We start from the raw sequence: 24,614 nt of genomic DNA, 5'->3' as shown, positions 1-24,614 counted from the left end.
ACTCCACTGGGTGAAACCAACACATTACTTCTAGCTACAAAAAACTGACACTGTTTGAACATTCCAGAGTAAACAATATTTGTTCAACTTGTAAACACTTTAGAAGAGTCGTTCTTCACCAGTAGAAATTCTATACTTTTCTAGTTACCATCCCAGGTAGGACATGCTCATTTTTTACCAATAACCAATCTGTTAAAAATACTTTATCAGCCTTTGGCATTGTTTCTATAGCCATAGAAAATGTTTTGGATAGCTGCATGATAACCTGAGTAGAAAAAACAATATGATACCTAAAATAACTAAGAAAGGTAGTCATGGCTCTGTAGTCATTGTCCCTGGATATTAATGAGTTTAAACATTCCTATCAGGGCATTCCAAGCCAAATTCAAATTTGAAATCAGCAGATTACAGTTGTATTTTTCTGGGGATTATTTCTAATCATTGATATAATATGTATTTATGAGATACCAAAGTCAAATGCTTGGAACATGAAGCATTTACAGTAGAAAACATTTTATCTAGGGTCAATCAGCATAAGCTATAACTTAATATAAACACATATAATGTAAACAAAAATAAATAAATAAATAAATTTGCATTTGGTAGGATACCATAAGTCTGAGATTCTGTAAAAGGGGTGGATTGATCTCTTCAGCTTGCTTTGGCAGAGTTATTGCATAAAGTGGTCAAAAAAGAAACTTCTCGGTTGCAGCTGATCATAATACAATATACTTGTCCTCCTAAGCCAAATATAAAGAGAAAAGTAACTGCCAAATATCTTTCCTTTACTAACAATAAATTTATATTACAGTATCTTATCTCTGATATTGTGGAAAGAAAATGCGAAGTCTCTACAGTGGTTACATTCCTGAGGTCTGAAAAACAGCTATTGTAATGCCATTGCTCAAGCTACCAGAATAGACTAAAACCAAGATCCCTCTTTTCTGTGTTTTAGAGGCTCTGCACAGCAGCACTATGCCTTGTCTACCGATCAGTCATGGACCCACTAGTCCAGGATCTTATGTACCTTTACAAAGAAAACAGTTCTACAAATACAAGAACAAGGGATCTAAACCTAATGTAGCATATAAATAAAATAAGGCTGAGAGGGAGATTTATTACTCAGCATCTCCCTTACCTCTAGGTTAGACTACTCCTGCAGATATATTGTGTCATTCATTATGTTCCTCCAAATGGGACCTGGATAATTGTATGGGTATTCACAAATTCACCCTAGACTTGACAAGGGAGGTACAGTCTAGGGTGGGAAATAGAAAGGTGTACTGGTCACATGATTTACTCACCTTGAACTTCCTGTGATTCATATTGCAGAAGAAGAACCTAAAGAAGAGGAAAGAGTCCAACTGGGCATTCATAAACTTGGAACAAGCATATTTTATAGTCCCAAGAAACCTAGTTTATACAGTCCTGTGATAGTTTGATATCCCAGAAACATTGATGTTATTAGGAGGTTAGCAGTTTATAGATTTTCCAAGCAGGCTATGTATAGTGACCCAATGATACAAGAGTGCAGAGTGTTCAGACTGAAAGAGGAGTTCCCACCGGGATTGGCTTAGCCAGTGTTGTTTATACAGATGATGGATTACATTAGGAAACAGTTCGGAGGAGAGAGATTAACAAAGCTGCTGTATGCAAACAATGTGGCATTGCAAAACAGACTCTGGTGCTAAGGGAATGGAATGGAATGGGAAAATGTAAATGTGGGAAATAAGAGGAAGCTGAACATTGAGACAGAAGGGAAATAGTAGAACAGGTTAACAGATTCTGATTTCTGGGAGGGGTGGTTGAGGAGAAGAGAAGTCTAAATAAGGAGTCAAAACTAAAATCAGAGAGCTGCAGGCAACCAGCAAAGAGAGTTTGGTAGCGTGAGGCATAGGAATGACAAAGAAGCTGAAAATTAAGGTTTACAAAATACAGGTGTGATCAGTATTTCTATATAGTACAGAATCCCCGAAAGTATAAGAATGCCAATAAAGCTGAAAATTAAGGTTTACAAAATAATGGCATGCTCAGTATTTCTATATGGTACAGAAACTAGGACAGTAAAGGCAGATGAATTGAGAAAGCTAGAGTTGAGATGTAGTGCCTGAGACAGGTGGTAGGATGCACCATGTGGAATAAATGTAGTACCTGAGACAGGTGGTAGGATGCACCATTTGGAATAGATGTAGTACCTGAGACAGGTGGTAGGATGCACCATGTGAAACAGATGTAGTACCTGATGCAGGTGGTAGGATGCACCATGTGGAACAGATGTAGCACCTGAGACAGATGGCAGGGTACACCATGTGGAACAGATGGTAGGATGCACCATGTGAAACAGATGTAGTACCCGAGACAGATGGCAGGATGCATACTGTGGAACAGATGAAGAAATGATGACTTCAGAACATAAGCCAGAGTAGCTCCAATTGCAAAGGAGGTCAAAGAAAACAGATTAGTATGGTTCAGGTTCATGTGCAGGAAAACAAAAGACAATTTGTTGAAAAAGATTTGGGAGAGATGGATAAAAGGCAGGAAGAAATGTGAATACCTAGCAAAGAGATGGATTGTGTGAGAGAAGACCTGTGACAGTCAGGCATGACCATCCAAGAGCATAGGAGATGGCATTAATATAGAGAAGTGATGACAGTTAAGATGACTCCCCACCTCTAGAAAATGACAAAGAGGGCTGATGATTATGATTTATGTGACTAGTGCAAGTGTTTGTAAATCAACTGATTTTGCAAAGCAATGGTGTCAGCGATGTAAAAGGCAGCCCACTCATCTCTGGTATGAAAGGCTATGGGTTCTATTCCCACACCAGGTAGATGGATTGCTAACACTGCAGTGCAGCATAAGGAGCTGCTGCACTCCAAAGAGTGTTACCCTTCAGATGAGATGTTAAACCGAGGTCCCATCTGTCTGACTTGGTGGTAGCTCATGTACAGTAGATGTGAAAGATCCCATGGGCCCTCCTGAAAAAAAACTAGGGGACGTTTCACCTTCGGTCATCCCCGAAAAGAAGTTCATAGGTTCATAGGTAGGTATTAGGCTATCGGCCCTAGGCCCTATGTAAGCCTAGCCAACAAGGTTCCCTTGCTTACGCCACCCAATAAAGTTATTTTCCTGTGCCCCTGTCAAGCAGGGCCACAGAAGTGATCCCCAGTGAATTTTCTAATTCCCATCCAATCATCAAGATTTTTCTTGAAGAGTGCAAATGTGGAACTTTGCTTGACATAGATAGGTAGCTTGTTCCAGAGTATGGGAAGTCTCTGGGACAGGAGTCTATCCCTCCAGCATGTTCTATTTATTGTGGTGACAAGGTTTAGATTCATAGAGCATGTATCCCAGAGGGATTGGGATTTCTTTTGGTGTAGCATGTCCAACAGCTCTGGGTTTGACATAGCTTTGCATGTTAGGCAGAGAACACCTCAGAGTAGGTGATATGCTACGGATGAAAGCTGGAGTTTTTTGAGACGGGCAGCGTAGGACAACTGTTTGCGACCTAAACTGCTAAAGAAGCGGACTGCACACAATAGGAGAGCTGGTAAACACAGCTTTAATATTCCAAAACCGATACCCAGGTCTGACGAAGGCGGGTTATTTTAACTTGCCGAAAGCGCTCACTATCACCTGTATTTAATACTATTTGTATCGGTTTTGGAATATTAAAGCTGTGTTTACCAGCTCTCCTATTGTGTGCAGTCCGCTTCTTTAGCAGTTTTCGTCTCTCGTTGTTGGTAATTGGAACTGTTTGCGACCTGTAATCCTCTTGGTGAGGTTCTTTTGTGACCTTTCCAGCTGTTGCAGATGTCTTGTGAGGTACATTGCAAAAGGGGTGTTGTACTCAATAATGGGTCTAATGAGTGCTGAGTAGAGGGGAACAATGACCTCTTTTTTCCTGAATGAGAACCCTTTCGTGATGAGGTGAGCCATGTAGAAGGATTTCCTGACTACTGTGGCAATGTGATTATTAAAGGAGAGACTACTGTCCACCTGTGTCCCATGGTCTCTTATCACACCTTCAGCATTAAGAGGACTGCCACCTATGTGGTAGTTCATGGGAACAGAGTTTTTACCAAAGGGGATGACAATGCACTTTTTGGCATTTAGCTTGAGGCCATGGCTCTGACACCAGGCATTTGACTCAATGATGCCCTTCTGTAGGATGTCGATGCCATTTGGGGACTCGACTATGGCACCTAGTTTGCAATCATCTGCGAACTACATCAGCCAGAGGCCCTCTGTGTTAGCCCTTACTTCAGAGAAATAGATACCAAACAGGGGAGGACCCAGGACTGAACCCTGTGGTACTCCACTTGTTACAGGTTTGAAGTCAGATTTGGAGTCTGCAACTTTTACAGTGTGGGTTCTGTCAGTGAGCCAGTTGGCAACCTATCTTGTGATGTATGGATTTATACCCAGTTTAGTGAGTTTATCTATAATTCCAGAATGGGGGATGGTGTTGAAAGCCTTGGCGAGGTCAAGATAGGCTGTGTGAACTGCCTTTCCCTCATCTACGTCTTTGGTGACTGTTTCAAAGAAGTCAGTCAGGTTCAGGAGGCATGATCTGCCTTTCACAAACCCGAACTGGGTGGGGTCCAGGGTTTGGAGGTTACCTATGTCTTTGTTTATAAGTTCCACGATGATGCATTCCATGGCCTTGCATACCAGGTTCATCAGGCTAATAGAGCAATAGTTCCCAGGGTCCATGGTGGCTCCCCCTTTGTGGAGTAGTATAACTGTTGCTGTGCACCATTCAGTGGGTACAAAGCCTGATGTGAGACTATGATTGAACATGGTTCATAGGTGGGGGGCCAGTTCATTCTGAAGTTTGTGTAGACCGCAGTCTGGGATGTTGTCCGGTCCCATAGAAGCTGTGTTCTTGGCTTTGGAAAGTGCAGTTTTTACCTGCGCAGTTGTGATTGTAGGGGCTCTGCATTCTTCCGGTATAGATATGTGCCCTTTAGTTACTAGTCTAGTGAGGCTTTTCTGGTCAAAAAAGGATAAATGAATAAAACTGAAGGTCAAAAAGGATTGGATCTTTCATGGCAAAAAAAGTGAGACACAGGTCTCTTTGGAGCAGTCAATACGCTTATGAGAGTAAGGAGAGACATGTTACTCTAGTCTTGCAGGATGATTAAAAGATTTAAGGCCTTTCATTTTCTTGGTTAGAATTTAGTGAGGTCTTTTCAGCAAAGTACTGTGTCTTGATTTGTGCACACCAAATAGGCAGTATATGATGACTTCTCTGGATGTGAAATACTCATTTGGAAATTATTTTGGTCAGCTAGAAAGATTTCCTGACTATGGGGGAAACATGACAATCAAATGAGAGAAAAAATGTTTCCACATAAGTACCCAGGAATAGTATGACTGTTTCTATCTGAAAATGAGTACCTTTTTTATCATATGAGGTGTGGGCAGGTTTTTGAATAATGTTACTGTACTGCACTTTTAGTTTGAGACCATTTTCAGTATATCATGTCTGTGCATATTCTGGCCCTTGCTGGATCTGTTTAGTATCAGAATATATGCAGTGTCCAACTTGAAGTCATGGTCAACCACATTTCTTGGATATTGGCTTGGAAATCTTCAGAATAAATTCTTAACAGGAGAGGACCTAACACTGATACCACGGTACACCACCAATTACAAATGTCCTTTCTTAGAAGGTACCAGCAACATTCAGAACATTGGGCTGTAGGATAATCAATTTTCAGTCCAGAGGACAAAGTAACAGTTTACATTAAGTTTGTCTACTTTTTCAATAACACATACATGTGCAATAGCATGACAAGCCTTGACCAGTTTGAGATAAGCACTGTTCATGGAGTAACCACCGTCCACAGCCTTAGTAACCTTTTCATGTTTTCCTATTTGTTATGGCTCAGTTTATACTTCCTTTGACAATTATACTGCTTTTCTTCTTGGTATAGGTAATTATAGTTGTAGATAAGTGTCTTAATAACAATCTGGGTATTAGGGGTTTATCAGTTTCTGGATTTTCCAAGCTGTTACCAATTATTCTTACTAAGAGTGTTTTAGTAGATGTTCAGCATGCTACATGAGGCACTAATTTTGGGTTTACACATTTTCGTTTAAAATTAAAAAAAAAAGATTCAATATTTTTTTTTATTTCTGAATCTTCTCAGTTATTATCTTAGACCTGTGCGACTCAATGCTTTCATCAAATATTATTGAGTCAAATAAATCTGACATTTAATTTGAATCCTGTCTGTTCCATGGGTTATATACTCGAAAAAGTCAGTAATCATATCTTTTAAAATTAAAGGCAAAGTATCAAAATCTTGAATACAGAACAATTTACTAATTGTTTCCTTTTTTAAATGGGAAAATTTCAAACTTAGCAAGCTTTTACTGCCGTCTTTATCATTTTCCTTCTATATGCAACAAAAGGTTAGTTAAATGCACTACCACTAAAATCCATTCAGACTGCAAACTATTTAAAACTCGACTAAAACTCCACCTACCAAATCAATGGATCTGCTCCTGTATATCTCTAGTATAAATGCCACTATAATCTTTAGTTGCTCACTCAGAATCCTATGCTCCACTGCCATATTTCACCAATACCTGAATAGTTTTACTAGAAACTTCAAGCCGTAAACATAACATGACACTACTCACTCAACCTTTATACTTTTAATATAAGCCTTCTGATAGCCATTTAATTGTCTTTGAACATGCCTAATACTCCACTTCCTAACTACAATATTAACATTTTATACCCTACCAAGTTCCTTCCCTCACTTCATTTTCTTTGAATTTGCAAGCAGTAATCACATGCTCCATTATCTATTTAAAAACCCACTAATACACTTCTTCAAATTCTGATTGTTCAACATTTACTAAATACTCAAGTAAAAGTAACTTTAATCCTGTAATAGTTGCCTTTATTTCATATGAAAGTAATCTTTAGCAAATGCAAATCTAAACGTTACTGTACGTTATTTAATGTCTGTGTAATTACTGAATCTTTTAAACATGTTTCTGATATGTTGGGCTTTTGCTGAAAACTTCTTTTTTTTACTAAACCCATTTGGGCAAACCCAATAATCAAAGTCAAAATTAATCAAATGTATTCTTTATTTGAACAATTAAGGGCAGGTAATGCCTATTTAATAATGAATTTTTGGGAAGTGTATTTTTTTATGGAACTCATAGATAGCTCAAATCAAGGATTTAAGAAGCACAATACAAAAACATATGCAGTTACTTCGACAAAATATATACGTATACAACCTGTTGCCTCACAGTAAGACGTTGTCCGGTTCGATTCTCAGTTAGAGCATCTTTTGTGTGGTGACATGCGTGAATGGGTGTACCTTCATTGAAGGTTGTGCATCAGGGTCGGCAACTCGGCACGTAAAAATCTACTGCCAATCATTAGCTGTGGCGACCCCTAACCAGGAAAAGCCGAAAGACGCAACAACATACAACCAAGAGGGCATTTTTCTCACTATTAACTAAAGAAAGAAAGTGGAACTATATTAAAGACATTTCTGTAGATAAGAGCGTAATAGTTAAAACCTCAGCATTTTTTTGCAGATTGTATTTAAATTTATATTCTTACCAAGAGGATTATTCTACTGCAGAATGTCAACATTTACTACAAAAGAAGTTTCATAGCCTTCCTTGCTATTCTGATTTTGTAATATCTGAAGAATTTGTCTGTAACATTATACTTTCTCTACCCAAAAATAATGGTCTTCCCTTGACTTGTTACCTAATAAATTTTAAATTTCATAACAGTTGATGCTGATAGCAATTAAAGAGTGTGTTTTTTCTCAGATAAATATTTCTCTTTAGTTAGAACAAACCTTTTGATCTGACTAAATGACTCTTCTGACATCCAGTTATTGACCTATTTCACTGCTAAATACAGATTAAAAAAAAACGTGTCCAGTTTTAATTACCTGAGCAAGTATCTAGGAGATGTAGTAGATCCATTCCCATTTGGCTTTACACCTGAAACAGATTCAAGTACATTATATAAAATAATGCAAGCATTGTTTTTATACAGTGTTGTACTTCCTTAACACATAACATGTTTTGATCTATATTAACACTTGTAAAGCATATAATAAACTTAACTATCAATATAAGTTTGGATCTTTGACAATTTTCCTCTGATATATTTGCTCTTACAGTTGCTTATTTTTGTCTATGGTTTCAAGTTGTCCAATGGAAGCATCATATCAGGGTCAGGGATAGATGCCCACTTTTCCCCACCTTATTCACTTTATCACTAGATCCATTATTATTAGAGATTAATTATAACCTTCAAATGGTGCCTGTTCACATATATGAATACATTTTTTATATAGTGTACATGCAAATGTTAGTCTTATCATAATGTTTGCTGTTAAAAAATGTTTCTTTTTTTGGGAGGGTTAAGCTGATGAGGTAGCTAAGATCACTGGATACAAACCTAATACTAATAATGGTTTGGCTTTACATCCAAAGAAGACTTAACTTCTTACTTGAATGCTCAATGCACAGGACACGTAGTTTGTTGGACAGGCATATAGTGGGGATGTTGTTAGCAATGCATTGGATACTTTGGAAAACACTATCTTTATCTCAGTAGTGATCACTGAATTTACTTTCTCTAATGAGGTGCATTCATTTTCTGAATGCTTGATTAATGTCTGAATGATATTTTTCATTTGTTGTGCTATTTTCTTTAATTTTTTTTTTCTAGTACCTTAAACTTTATATGATCTAGAGATATTTTTGAGGAATTGCAGATTAAGTTTTTATTTGCTTTTATATTCCTGACCTGTGCAGTAGGTGGATTGGAGACACTAAACTGGCCATAGGTGAGTGTCTGGTATTGAACAACTACTGATGAGGGTTAGCCACCTGGTGATATATACCCTGTCTCCAGATGATTGTGTTCTGTTGAAGTGATACCCTGATCCCATGTGTAAAAATGGGAAAAAGGGATTGTGGATGTGTACTGTGGATGGATGGATATTCCTGGCCTATAATTAGATATGTATGCATACTTATGGGTCTACTGTTACAAATGGAACTATATGCTATATTTATTGCTGTCTTGATATTTTGGTGTCAATTGGTATATAAGACTGTTGACTGTGGTTAATCTGCCAAATGCATACTTCTCTAGATTTTCATTACACTTCTCATTATTTAATGACTTCCAAATGAAAAACACATTTGCAGTGACTAGCCACTGCCATAGTGTTAAGTGCTAATCAAAAATTGGATGCCTGACACTGTTAACAATTGTATTTGAGACTCACATGACCATAAGGCTTATTAACATTTTTCTATCTTAGGTTAATTTTCCAACTTATATTTACATTTTTCTAGTTTTCCTTTTTTGGTAGATTAGAAATGCAACATATAACTTCTAGATTATGCACTCTATTTCAGATTGCATGGGACATTTTCCTAAGATTTTATCTATTAATGGTATGCTTGCTAAGATATACAGGAATTGAAGACTCACTTCTGTATAGTATCCATTACAGGTAATAGATAGATATAAAAGAGCATTTGATACATAGCTACAAGGCATTGATATGTCTGGGGTATGGAGAATCCCACTAATGACAAATAAAATCCCCTATAAATAACGATGCAGCATAAAACATTTAATTCAGCCTATAGATTATTTGTCAAAATGGGCTTGACTAATTATAACAAATTATGGATATTTTGGAACATAAGTACATTTTTGTGGCATTTCTCCAGAACAAAACCATTGTAGTTTAGAATGATAATAATAATCCTATTTGTTAACTACGTAGGCCCACTGGACACACAGTCCTTTTTCAAATGTGAACTGGGAGCAATGTCTAGTTAAGTGCCTTGGTTAAGGACACACAGTAGGTAAATGAAGGTTGAGAAACTCAAACTCTCTACCATGTGAACTACAGCTTGCAAGCTTAACTTCTTCACCAATTGCCAGACACAATGCCTGTGTTTGGGAATCTGGTACTGCAACAGTCTGACCCATGTTTTCCTTCTAGCCGCTAGTGTTCTGGCATTAAATCCAGTATGTATTTTTTTTCTTTCTCTTTCCCTATTTATGTCTTTCTTTTTTTTTTTTTGAAGAGAGAGAAAACTGTTTTATTTGACTTCCATCACATCCCGAAAAAGTAGAATCTTTAAAAATGTCCTTTTAAACAATGCTTGGGGTTAGTCACTGAGTGATTATATTTTGAATGACTGAATTAGGAGGATTGAGGGCTATGGCAAGATGGGAAGGGAGGAACTTTGCTTTTTACTCTTGTTTCTGTTTTCTTTATTTTCTGGTATTTATCATAAAACTTTGGATTAACAGTCAGTTGTTTTTTTTTCAATATGAAATATTAAATAAGTTGAAAACAATGTGGAGCAGTCAGTACATTATTACAAAATACCCTACTCTTTACTGAACGTAAGAGAGAATTTTTACATCAACTTTGTAGCATACTATTCCTGTACAAAAAATTGCCTTCTTCTGAGGCGTTTAAATTCTTTAAAAATGCTTGTCTTATAATGTTGATGCTTCTATCACAAAGGTTCCCCTACTGAGACACTAGCAGTAAGGATAATAAGTATGTGACAGGAACTTCCTCAGATGAAATCCTCAAGAGAGGCCTGCAGAACAGGGGCAGAGTGAAGCAACATCTTTTTTGGGGTTTCCATTACAAGAAACAAAAATTTAGGGATAAAAGTGATAGGAATCTAAGATGATTGCCCAATATTGTGTCTGGTGTGGATAGGGAATGAAAAAGATTCCAAAGAAATGCTGGAATGACTTCAAGGAAATACAGTTGAATGTCATTGATCAATTACCTGACTAGGAATGAGTCACAGGTAGTACAAGATGAATTTGCAACACTGGGAAAGGAATTTAGACTAATAACACTCACAGGTACACACACACACACACACACACACACACACACACACACACACACACACACACACACCCACACACATGCACATTCACACGCACACACGCACACACACACACACACACACACACACACACACACACACACACACGCACAGCCACACACACATGCACAGCCACACGCATGCACATACACTTGCGCATGCACACACACACGCACACATATGCACACACACGCACACATGTATACACACACACACCCAGACACACACACGTACACGCACACACATACACACACACACACACACACACACACACACACACACACACACACACACACACACACACACACACACACACACACACACACACACACACACACACACACACACACACACACACACACACACACACACACACACACACACACACACACACACACACACACACACACACACACACACACACACACACACACACACACGCACACACGCACCCACGCACCCACACACCCACACACACACACACACACACACACACACACACACACACACACACACACGCACACACACACACACACAGTGATATTCTCTATGGTGCTCCTCCACATGCCAGAGTTGAGGCGTGGATGTACTATTCAATGGGATTCAATATAACATTGATGAAAATCACAGAAATGCGACATTACTAGGGAATGAGGACCAGCTGCCAGGTTGGAGGCCTATGCTGCTGTGATCTTATCTGCTTTAAAGTGGCGCCATCAAAGTGATTTGTTTAAATGTAAAATCAGCAAGTATTTATACTAGAAAAGAGGGAGACTAAGAAAAGTAGCAGTATTACTGTCATTTCTTTTTCTTCCTCATTTTCTCCCATTACTGTCTAACCACTTTGATATACTAACTGTCTGGATTATACTAGAGTAACCAAGGATGCGAATACTCTCTAAAAAATATCTTGGAGTTAGCCTACAGAGTTGTTTTACTCTAAAACTACCTGTAGTTGCACTATGTGTAAATATATTATGTCGTATAATCATCTTCACGTACTTTAATTTGCAATTTGAAATTATGTCTTGTGTTCTTCCATAGTTTGTAACTATTATACCTTTCTTGAATTTTTGGAAACAATTTTTGTTTTGTCTTTATTTGTTGAGCCTTTCTCCCCATTTTGTCTGTTGTTTATGTGTGGAGTTTTTCTTTTTTTTTTTTTCAATAATCATTTTTTATTATTTTTCACAACCATATTACAAATTCACACATTATATACAATATATACAAAATGCTTCCATTGGTTAATTTCACATATATATCAACCTCATGTATTGATCAAAGGTACAGCACTCACAATCAAAAGGAAAATAATAAAAAAAAAAAAATCCAACATTAACAAATCCAAGCCAACAATCTGTCTTTTCTGTACATTTTCTATCTAATCTAAGGTTGATTTAGACTATATTCTGGTTCCCGAGAAAAAGTGGATAGTAACCTCTTAAGCCAAAATAATATTAAAAATTTGCTCCCAGATTTTTATGTTGTTGATATTTTTCTTGTGATCACTAATTAACAGTTTATGCGCTAAGATGTGTTTTATTGCCAACAATCTGAAATTTTCCCACGATGTCTGGGCTGGGTTCAACCAATTTGTGGCTATATATAATTTCATTAATAGGCAAATATTCATAATTACAATCATTTTTGATTTATTTAGATTCTCCGGGGGAATATGAAGAATCATAAACTCCCAAGAGAGTGTTGAATTTTGATAACCCATTTTTTGTAACTGCAATTTTAATGAATTCCACAATTTATAAATGCACTTACAACTCCAGAACATGTGAAGCAAATCTACTGTCTGATCAAAGCAATGTGGGCATATGGGTGAATTCTTCGCATCAAATTTGTGCAAAGTGAGACGAGTATAGTATGCATTGTTAAATATCATCAGCTGCGTAAATACCAATTTCTGAAGGGATACGGACTTTAATGTTAATTTAAATGCCTCCAATATCTTATTGTCATCTGGGAATATCAATTTCTCTCTCCAGTAACTTGATAAAAGAATATAATTATTATACTTCCTCTCTTTTATCAATTTATATGCTGTGGTTATATATTTTCTATCCTGCAACAGCTCTTCCCATAGATTATGAGAAATTATTAAATCTTCCCCTTTCATTTCAAAGTTGTTAAAATAGTTTATAACCAAGTCTTTCAGCTGTCTTACTATAATTAAATAGGAAATAGGGAGTTCTATTTCTTTTAAAATATCCTGTACTAGTACTCCTAGAAAAGGATATAAATCGAGTACAGTTAACTCCATGATTAAAGGGCATTTCTTTAGATCAATCAATTGACCACCAATTGTTAAATTTGGGTTCCTATGAAACGGTTGGAAAACCATCATATATTTTAGTAAATTTAAGGAAGCGAAAAGAGTTTGAATTGCCGTTACATAACTTTTGATGTACTCCATTAGCTTATATTTACTCATTGTCCAAATATTTAAAAGGGTAATGCTTTAGCGTTGACTCCCACTTCATTTATATGCTTATACGTTAAGAGCACCCATTTGGGTGTCCATTTTCTATTATCACTATCGAAGTAAGACGTCTTTAAAATCCTATTGGCCTGAATCACTAAATAGTACATTTCGAAATCCAGTAATTCCAGCCCCCCCTTATTTTTGGAGCCATCAATTTTTCATATGAAATTCTCGTCTTCCTAGGTTCCCAAAGAAATCTTCCCAATCTTATATGAAGCTGTTTGAAGAATGTTTTGGTAATTCTGAGTTGTGCAGCTCTAAAAATATATAGCATTCTAGGAAGAACATTCATTCTTATGATAGCTGCTCTTGCCATCATCGGTAACTTCAATCTACTCCATCTTTCAAGATCCAATGTTATTTGATCTGTAGTTGACTTTACATTGTTAATAAAAAAAATCTCTATTTTCAGTTGAGAAGACAATTCCCAGATATTTTATCTTTTCTTCCGTCAATACTTGTCCTATTAATGGTAGCATTGAAAAAGGTGTGAGTGTCTTTAATGGGAATATTTTAGATTTCTTAAAATTTAGCTTGTAATTGGAAATTCTCTCAAAGATTTCTATTGCAGCTAATATTTTTTCAGTATCGGAAACAGGTGTGGTACAATATATGTTTAAATCATCTGCATAGGCAGCCATCCTAACCTTTATTCCATACAGTACAGGAGAATTATAAAAAACATTTTGCTTAAGGTGTAAAAATAAAGGCTCCAAGTAAAGATTAAATAAGATGGGAGATAATGGGAAGCCTTGTCGGGTACCATTTATGATTTTTATCCTATTCGAGCATTTGTGATTTATAAATAAATTTGTGTATGCATTTCTATATAGTATCCTTAACATTGAGATAAACTCCTGCGGTATCAAATAAATAATCCAAATTAACCCTATCAAATGCTTTCTGAGCATCAATAATTAGGGCATACAAATTCAGGTTTTTATATTTCGCATAAGAGATTAAGGTATGGAGCGTTAAGGTATTATCCGTGGTCTGCCTCCCATCCATAAACCCCGCCTGTTCCTCTGATATTATTGGGTTTATTACCTTTTTCAGCCTACTCGCCAGAATGGAGGTCATGATTTTCATGTCCATATTCAAAAGTGATATAGGCCTGTAATTATCAGGATTTTTGGAATCACCTTTCTCTTTTAATATCAGAACTGTCCTTGAGGCATTAAAATGAGGATCATTAATTCTGTTTAGAGTGATATAATTAAAAGTCTGTGACAATACACTGCTCAAAATCTCACTAAAAGATTTGTAGAATTCAGAGGTCAAACCATCTGGGCCTGGGGCTTTGTGAGGCTTCAGTTTCTTGATTGTTTCGGACACCTCCTCAACTGTAATCAGTTTGATTAAATCTCTATGAAATTCCTTGTCAATATTAGGGAAAGTGATTCTCTGTAAAAAATCTTTTCTGTCTTTATCTTGCAAGAGTGTCTGCTTCTCACCATAAATCTGATTAAAAATTTTTTCAAAGGTCTTCATGATATCCGCCTTGTCAGTATATGTAGTATTGTTATAGTGTATTTCAGTAATTAATCATGTTGATTTCATCTGGTTAATAATACGAGCTAATGCCTTCGAGGGGGTTTGAATATGATTTGCATATTTAACTAAATTTCTTTGTTCATAAAGTGACAAATTTCTATTATGAAGTAAAAATAGTTCTTTTTGACATCTTAATAGCTCAGTTTCTGTCTGTTCATTATAGTTCCTCATCAAATCTTGGTCCAGTAATTGAATTTTAGTTTCTAAATCCAATAGAGTCTTCTTTTGTAATTTTTTATAATATGTAGCTTTTTGTATAAATAGCCCTCTTAGCTGCGTTTTAGTTGTAGCCCATTCTATATCTATTGGGTGTCTATTTTGGGAAATATTATTTAATGACTGTTTAAGTATCTCCTTGTCTTCCATTAATATATCTTCCTTGGTTAGTAAATATGGGTGCAAGGACCAATTATACCCTCGAAGCCTCTTAGTATCCATATTACTACTGTTTAAGGTTAAAGTTATCTTTGAATGGTCTGAGAGTTGTCTGACTTGATTAGAAACACTAGGGTCAGCTGAGATCAACACCTCTGAAATTAAGAAAAAGTCAATTCTCGACCACATTTTATGGCAGGTTGAATAATAAGTAAAATTCTCTGCTTTCCCTTGTGAGTGTATGTGTTTAAAAGGGTCATAGAGTTTGAAATCCATTTTCACTTCTTTCAATGCTACCATTGCCTGTTTATTGAACGCTGAAGAAGCACCCAACTTGTCTAATTTAGGATCTTGATAAGAGTTCCAGTCACCTCCCAACACTATATAGCAATTATTGTATGACTGTAAAATGGAATAGATTGAAGCTATGAAATGATGCTGATTAACATTAGGGGCATATACACATATTAGTACTATAGGTTTATCATAACATTTGGATGTGAGAAGGACCAAACACCATCTACCCTCCTGATCCATTTTCACATCCCTAAAATCTCCCTGAAAGTGATTCTTAACTAAAATTGCCACCCCTGCACTATTTGTTGTTCCTTCCGCCGTCACAATCTTCCTAACCCATTTCTTATCCTTCACTGACTCCCACTGATCATTAGTCATATGCGTTTCTTGTAATAAAATACAACATGCTGATGATTTGAGAAACAAATGAAAAAACAGCTTTCTTTTTTTCATGTTCTGGAGTCCTTTGACATTCCAAGATTCTATTATCCACATTTAACGTTCATTAGAAATATAACTCGATATCTAATCTCTTTGAGCAACCTTAGAATAACATAAGTTGGCATATCATGTATGGAAGCAAAACTGCCATCCTATCCCTACCCAGTGCCTACCCACTATTCCTCTGGACCAGGATGAACATAGGTTTTTCACATTACTGGAAACCATCTGAGTAACTAATCTACTAATTCTATTTTTTAACAATGAAACCCCATGCAAAAAACCTACAACAACTACTTCTACGTCTACAAAGCCTAATTCTGACATTCCCTACTAAACACTACTTATAGGTAACTACAGCTCTGTACATATTTATGGATATACAAATAAACTAATTGTACCCTGAGATTCTAATGTACTTCAATTCACTTCAGCTTTATATTCAGCAATAGCAAATAACATTCTAATTTGTTGTTCTATACAGTATTAAATATTAGTTGACATAGAAAGCAGACAGTTATTTAACATTTCCCGACATCCTGTATCTACTGAATAAAATGATCTAACTACTTTAATCTGCTTTGTTCTTCCCCTACAACTTACCTACTAACATATTAATATTGAAAACCAATGCAGTTCAAAATAAAACTATAATGGCACTTTCATTTGTAATAACCATATGTGAATAAGAGAGGAACCAAGGGGTTAAAATAAAAAAAGAGAAAAAAAAAAAAAGCATGACGGGAGCACAGCAAAAGGAGAAGAAATAAGAAAAAATGCCTTAAATTACACATAAAAAAAACTTATTTTATGTTCTTTTATTATTATATGCACATTGTTTAAATCTGATCAACTAACCATTTTTACATCATTTATCAGTTAGAAATAATACCACCTATATACAGGAATAAAGGAAAGGAGTAAAGAGAAGGGAGATATAGGGAAAAAAAAAGGGAAAACAAATATATATATAAAAAAAAAAAACTACAGTACCTTATTCTGCCACTACACATAACCATCTCCTTTTTTAATACACAATGCATTTCCACAGCATTTACCTGCATCACTTTGACTTCACACACTATCTTACAGTCCTTTTCCTGCAAAATAAGTCCAAACAGGTTTCTTTTTACTTCGCCAGCAGTTCCTCTTTCTTCTCAGCTATTTAAACTGTAAAGGCAGTTCAATCAACTGGAACTACGAGATAAGATAAGAAAATAAAATTCCAGGCCTGCTACAAGAAACAGAACAGACAAAGGATTTTAAAGCCTCAGATTGTCATAAATGAAACATCCCATTCTCCCTGGTGCTGCAGAAAGCCAAAATGGACTGTTCACATTTCTGAAGATGGGAGAGCCTTAAAATCTTCAAAAAGTAGGTCTTGCTTCTTTCCTTGTGCTTACAGAGTATTTAATGCCATCCACAGTAAAAATTAGGTTATTAGGATATTTCATTTGAAATCTGATATTTTTGTTAATCAGAAACTTACAATATGGAGCCAGCATTTGTCTAGATTGCCTTATTTGTGTTGGTAAATCCTGTGCTATAGAAATTTTATTATTTTGCCACATTATAGATCCACCAGATTTTTTAATAGTTAACAGTACTTTGCTCACATCTTGGTAGTTCAATATTTTAACATAAACAGGTCTGGATATATTTGAAGCTTGAGATTCTCTGTATGCTCTATGCGCCCTTTCTATGACCATCTGCTTAACAACCTCAGAGTCCTTGAGCAGTATTTCGAATATTTGTGTAATAGAAGTGATCAGGTCATTATATTGAATAGATTCTGGGATCCCTCTAATGATTATATTGTTACGTCTGGATCTTGCTTCCAAGTCCAGAATTTTATTTTGCATCATTTGAATGTCAGTTCCATGTGCCTCTGTTCTTTTAGTGAGCATTAATATATTGTCTTCATTGGTAGCAATTCTAGTTTCTGCTTTCTCCATTCTTTCGAGAATCCGATTACACGTGTCACTAAATGAAAGTGTTTGAGATGTTAGCTCTTTTAAGGCATCCTGTATAGGTAGCAATGCTAATTTGATTTCTTCCATTGTGACCTGTTGATCAGATTTTGTTGATGGCCCTGTTTTTACAGTCTCTTGCTGTTTGATAGTTTTCTGTCTCTTGATTAAAGATTCTTTCTCCGGTGATTGCAAAGCTGACAGCTTGGTTTTGGAAGTTGTAGTTTCCATAATTTTGTCCTCCTTTGACATTTCGAAATTCTGCATGAAGATTTATTTCCCAAAGAAAAGTTACAAAAGTGAGATCAATCAGTCCTTTGTTTGGTGCTCTGTTCAGAGTCAACCTGACAATCAGATCCAATCCTGCTATTACCAAGTATTTTTTTTCGATTTTTCTTTCTCAGAACCAAAAGTGACTTCTGGTCAATTAGTAATAACTGCCAATTAGTTTGTTTACTCTAAGTATAACTCCACAGGGTTGATTTTTTTCTCAGGTATTTGAAGAGCTGAAGTATTGCAGTGCTTATAGAACGGCAGCCATCTTTGTTCCGCCATGTGTGGAGTTTTTCTCCCCGGGCCTCTACTGAAAATGGAAATATATACAGCTAGATTAGCCCGGTTAACAAATGTTAAATAAATAAATAAATAAATAAATAAATAAATGCTGTGATCACTCCATTCAGATTATCAGAGTAGTTATCAGTATGCAAACCACTAGAGAGAGAGTGAATGCCAGTTACTGTAAGTAGGAAGAAGGGTAACCCAGTAACATGCATGAGGCAGTGAATGCCAGCTAACTGTAAGTAGGAAGAAGGGTAACCCAATAACATGCATGCAGCAGTGAATGCCAGTTACTGTAAGTAGGAAGAAGGGTAACCCAATAACATGCATGAGGCAGTGAATGCTAGTTACTGTAAGTAGGAAGAAGGGTAACCCAATAACATGCATGAGGCAGTGAATGACAGTTACTGTAAGTAGGAAGAAGGGTAACCCAATAACATGCATGAGGCAGTGAATGACAGTTACTGTAAGTAGGAAGAAGGGTAACCCAATAACATGCATGAGGCAGTGAATGCCAGTTACTGTAAGTAGGAAGAAGGGTAACCCAATAACATGCATGAGGCAGTGAATGCCAGTTACTGTAAGTAGGAAGAAGGGTAACCCAATAACATGCATGAGGCAGTGAATGCCAGTTACTGTAAGTAGGAAGAAGGGTAACCCAATAACATGCATGAGGCAGTGAATGCCAGTTATTGTAAGTAGGAAGAAGGGTAACCCAATAACATGCCTGAGACAGTGAATGCCAGTTACTGTAAGTGGAAAGAAGGGTAACCCAATAACATGCATGCAGCAGTGAATGCCAGTTACTGTACGTAGGAAGAAGGATAACCCAATAACATGCATGAGGCATGAGGCAAAAGGACAAAGTAATAAAACATAAGAGCAGATTACTATGGTTAGGTAGTAGGTATACAGAAGACACACCATATAGCCAGGCAGGGAGGATAAAATAAAATAGGGGAACTGTGTATTTAGGATAAAATAAATGGCGGAAACTGTGTTTTTATGAAGGTAACAGTATCTTTTCTGTAATGCAATAATTATGTGAGGCTAGAGCTGTAGCTGATTTTGTCATGTAGTAGCTTTTGCAAGCTTTACACAGACCCTACACCCAGGAATGACTGTACACACATGCGTATACATGGGCTCACACTCAGCAGCTCATAGCATGTTATGCTTCCTTTCAATTTAGATCAACAGCATGCATGGCAGCTAAGGCAGCACTATAAAATATTAGCTTTGATCAAAAACATACATATATCGAGTTTCTTATGAACTTAGTCTGAGTTTTAGAAGAGGTCTATTTTGTAACTACAAAAAGGAAAAGAAAAGCATACTGTCCTCACTATAATTTGCAAAAAAGGGTAGGGGGACTCTCGATAATGCTGTCAGAATACTTCGCTTTGATTCCACATATAAACTTTTGTGTTTTCGACCACTTCATCAAGTAAAATTATTTAAAAAAATACCAGCTTATATCAATCTCCTTTGCAGTCATTAGCTAAAATTATACAAGTTAGCGCATGACTTTCTTACAAACTTTTCTGCTGATATTAGGCTTTGCAGTAGCCATTCTTTTTGGCACCACATTTGACAGAGCAGTACTGAAACATTCTTTCCACTTTCACCAACATTAAAGGGACAGAAATAGCATACTATTTTAGTTTTCTTTCCATGTAGCTCATTAGTTAGCAAATTGAGTCACAAATACACCACATGAAATTAGGATGGGCAATTCTACCTCCTCCAAAATCCCTGTCATTAGCAGTGTATATCAGAGTTCTGTCTATGGCACACTTGTCTTTGACATTTGCTTTTCAGAGGTCAAAGTAAATGCTAAAGATTTATGGCTGATGAATTCTGCAGAAAACTGTAAACGTATTGCCATTATAAAATGCTCCATAAAACACTGGGATCCCTCAAGAGCTACATTCTCAAGCAATACGCTTGTGTCAAAACCATGAACTAAAATTAAGTGCCAAGAAATGTATAATAGTATCCTTCAGAAAACATGAATTATGGAGAGTGTGGCCAAGGATGAACACAGGATAGCAGCAGATTTCTTCAGCTTCACCAATTTCACTGCACTGACAGGAAACAATTACTTTAAAAATTAATTTATGAAGTAATTTTCTTTCTAAATATGTTTGGTTTATCTATTTCTTGAATAATATCTAAAAAAGAAAGAAAATTTTAATAATATTCCTGTCAGAAATCACCTTGGAAATTTTCCTGTCAGTTTCTCTGTTTGAAATGAGTTCCAGTAAGACAAATTCTCAAGATTCCAGCATAAAGAAAGAACTTCAGTCTCTGATATCTACAATCCAGCAACTTACTGCTAAGATGGATAAACTGGATACTAAAATTGATACCTTCATAGAAAAAACTACAAAACAAATAGACTTGTTACATATAGACTTGCAACAACAAAAGACCCAGATTACAGGCATAGAAGAGACTGTAAATGACATGGAAAATAGAATCCAAGAAGAGGAAATCAACATTGAGTTTTTGCTGAAACAAAATACACATCTACAAACAAAGCTTGATGACCTGGAAAATAGATCTAGGTGCAATAACATTAGGATTTTTGGACTGCCAGAAAATATTGAAGGTAACAATATTACTTTTTTTTTAACAACATGGCTCCCTAAAACTTTAAACTTGCCAGAAGCATTCTCTTTTGGTATCGAAAGAGCCCATAGATCTATAGCTAATACTAACTCTAACAAAAAGTATCCTAGATCAGTTATAGTTAGATTTCTATCATCTTTTGATAAAGAGATGGTACTTAAATCTGCTTGGGCTAAAGCTCCTGTTAAAATTAATGAGGCAACTGTGTGTTTTGACAATGACTATTCTTCCTTGGTAATAACTAAAAGAAAAGTTTTTCTGCCATTAATAAGGGAGCTTAAGAAAGCACAGTTTAAAACCTACCTTCTGTTTCCTGCCAAGCTAAAAATCTTCCTTCCTGATGGTCCTAAAATTTTTGATGACTTAGACTCTGCATTGCTGTTTATCAAAAAAAATAAGATTTTGGATAAAATAGAGGAAATTGAATGGGCTAGTCCTTCATTAAAGAGGTTGGCAACAGAAACTTCATGGAAGACTTCAGAGAAGAAAAAGAGACTAAAAAACAAATGACTTGTTCTATGTTTTTTTTTTCTCTCTTTTTTTTCTTCACTATTAATCTTTTTAAATATAGTTACTGCATTTTCAGAAAGCCACAAATATTCTGAAAAAGATTTAATCAAAGTTGTTTTCTGTGTACAAAGAACTGTTTTTGTTTCATAATCAGTCAAAATATCTGAGGAACTAATAACAAGTTATCATTCAATATGTTTCTCTTTCTGACAAAGAGAACTAAGGTTAGTAACTTGATACATTTTTTTTCTTTTCTTTTTCTTCTTTTCTTTTATTTTAAATAATGACATTCTATTTAGATTATGCAGTGGGCATGGGGTGGGGGAGGGCAGGGAGAGAAGTGTAATGAAAATATGATAACTGGAATAATAACTTATTTATTCCTTGTAAAAAAGTATATATGTTGTTTAAATGCTATTGCTAATTATACTTCCTTGATTATATTGCTTATACTTGTTTACAAATAATTTGTCATGCTTTAATTAATAATAATTAGAACTAAATAATAGTAAATAGTATGTTTCGTATCCATCTTTATTAATATAAACAGCAATTAATATTTCACTGTAGATACTTTTTATAGCTTCCTTTTTCATTTTTTTATCTTTTCTTTTACTCTCTTTTTATTTTCTACTCTCTTTTTTTTCTGTTCTCTCTCTTTATTTTCTTTCATATTAATATATTCACATGCTTTTGATCATACTGATACAGTAAATAATAAGATTTGTATAGTAATTGAATTGGGGCATAAATAATTAGTTCTATTACATATTAATAACTGTGGGCTTAGTTTCACTTTCATAGAGGCTGTAATAACTTGTAAAATACTTTGCAAAGGTTTTGCTATGTTTAGCTTCATTTATATTGCTAAATGAATGTCAGTCACTTGTTTTTAACAAAATTCCCGCCAGAATGTTAAGGGAGACAATTTGGGATGTGGGTTACCTCGTGAATAGTGTCCTCGAGTTGTTTTAAAAGCTTCAACACTCAGAATTCACGCAGAGAAGCTGAAAGCAGTCAATTTGAACTTTGACCCCTGAATTCACACTGACACATCGCAGATTCATGAAGAACACTCTACCAGGAAGTAGAACTGCTGCAAATGCGACTCTGTGATGGAAAATAAACTCTATAACATTTAAATGTGAGTTATCTTTTATAACTACTTATTTATTCATGTTATAATTTATAAACTATGAAAGTTATAATGATTTTAAATGATTCAGTATCTCATAGTAAGCAAATGTGATATTTTAGAAGACATAGAAAGTGAAACATTTATACATGTGTTTTTGAAAGTTTACTTGACTGCAACATATTAATGTATGTAAAAAACTTATGATTTAAACATATACATTGCTATAATTCATTTGATTTATCTGACTGACAAGCATAAATATCTTTATGACTCTATTTTGGAAGAAGTTGTCATGTGACATATTTTAAAGCAGCAGTTCAGATATACAAAATACAGATGGCTTTCTTCACAATAATGCAAGTGTTTCTGAGAATTTACATAGCTATTCAGTATGATTTATAACAATTTCTATAAATATAATATTTTATTTTATTGGCAATAATAAGTATGAGAAAAAAGCTCTGATACAAGTAATTTAAAGTATTTTGGAAGCTGTTAAGTGCATTTCTATGACAGAAAATAGGTACATCTTAATATATGTAATGTCTGAACCATAATAGCCAAAGTTATTGATTTAAATGAACACCAGAACTTATTTTTACAAACTTTGAATAAATTAATATGTAGATATGCCCTCCTTTTTTTTTTTTTCTCTCTCTCTCCCTCTCTCACGTCTTTCATTTCTTTCTCTCTTCTTGGTTCCTAATATCAAGTTTATTTGAATGCTATTTGAGTATAAATGTATTATATTAAATAGATGTACATAGCAGTATGAATTGTTTTTAAAAGTTTCTATTTGTTTATATGATGCTGATTTATCAAATGTGTAGCTTTGTCTTACCAGATAATCTAATTGAAAGTTGTTAATTTAAGTTAATAATAACTAGTATTAAATTGATAAGGTGGCAGCTGAGGTACTGCTGCTTAGGGTAGGGGGTTAACTTGAGTAGTATGTACTACTCTAAGTTGGAGTTTTTAACTCCAGGCTGGGTGCAAGGTTTAATCCTTACATTATTTTCTTTTGTTCACTGTTGTATGTATATACTTCTGACATCCACAATACATTTTGTAAGCTCATTTTCACTACAAACAAAATTGAATTTTATACAAAATCCCATAAGAGATTCAATAAATACAGCTATATCTAAAGGTACACCTAAAGGAGGAGGTATAACATAACTTATTTTGTTAATTGTTATTTTGATTATAAGTTTTATATGTTTTAAAAATGTCAAATGACTTCTCTAAAAGGAATTTCTTTAAACATTAATGGACTGAATAATCCGTGTAAAAGGGCAAGCCTAATAAGATACATTAATTTACATAAGGCCAACTTAGTATTCCTTCAAGAAACACATCTCCTGAAAAAAGATATTGATAAATTAGCCACAAATAAATATACAGTATTGGTTAGTTCAGAGCACACTCAGAAAAAAAGAGGAGTTCATAAAGTTAAAATAACTTTAGAGAAATACAAGTTTTTGTCTTATTCAATAAGCCCCAAATACTTACATACACTTAAAAATAAAACAAAAAGGTTGAATAAACAAAACCATATCAAAGAAATCTTTTCTCTAAGGAAAAAGAATAATGTTTCTAGTATACCAGAAATACTAGATGAATTTAGAAATCACTTTCACAAAATTAACCATAATAACATTAACATGGAACCTAAAGATAAAATAAAGGAGTT

The sequence above is a fragment of the Protopterus annectens genome, chromosome 4.part0 (assembly GCF_019279795.1).
Source record: "Protopterus annectens isolate FY-2018-M chromosome 4.part0, PAN1.0, whole genome shotgun sequence".
NCBI classification, from domain to species: Eukaryota; Metazoa; Chordata; order Ceratodontiformes; family Protopteridae; genus Protopterus; species Protopterus annectens.
Note: the sequence above shows the minus strand (reverse complement) of the source record.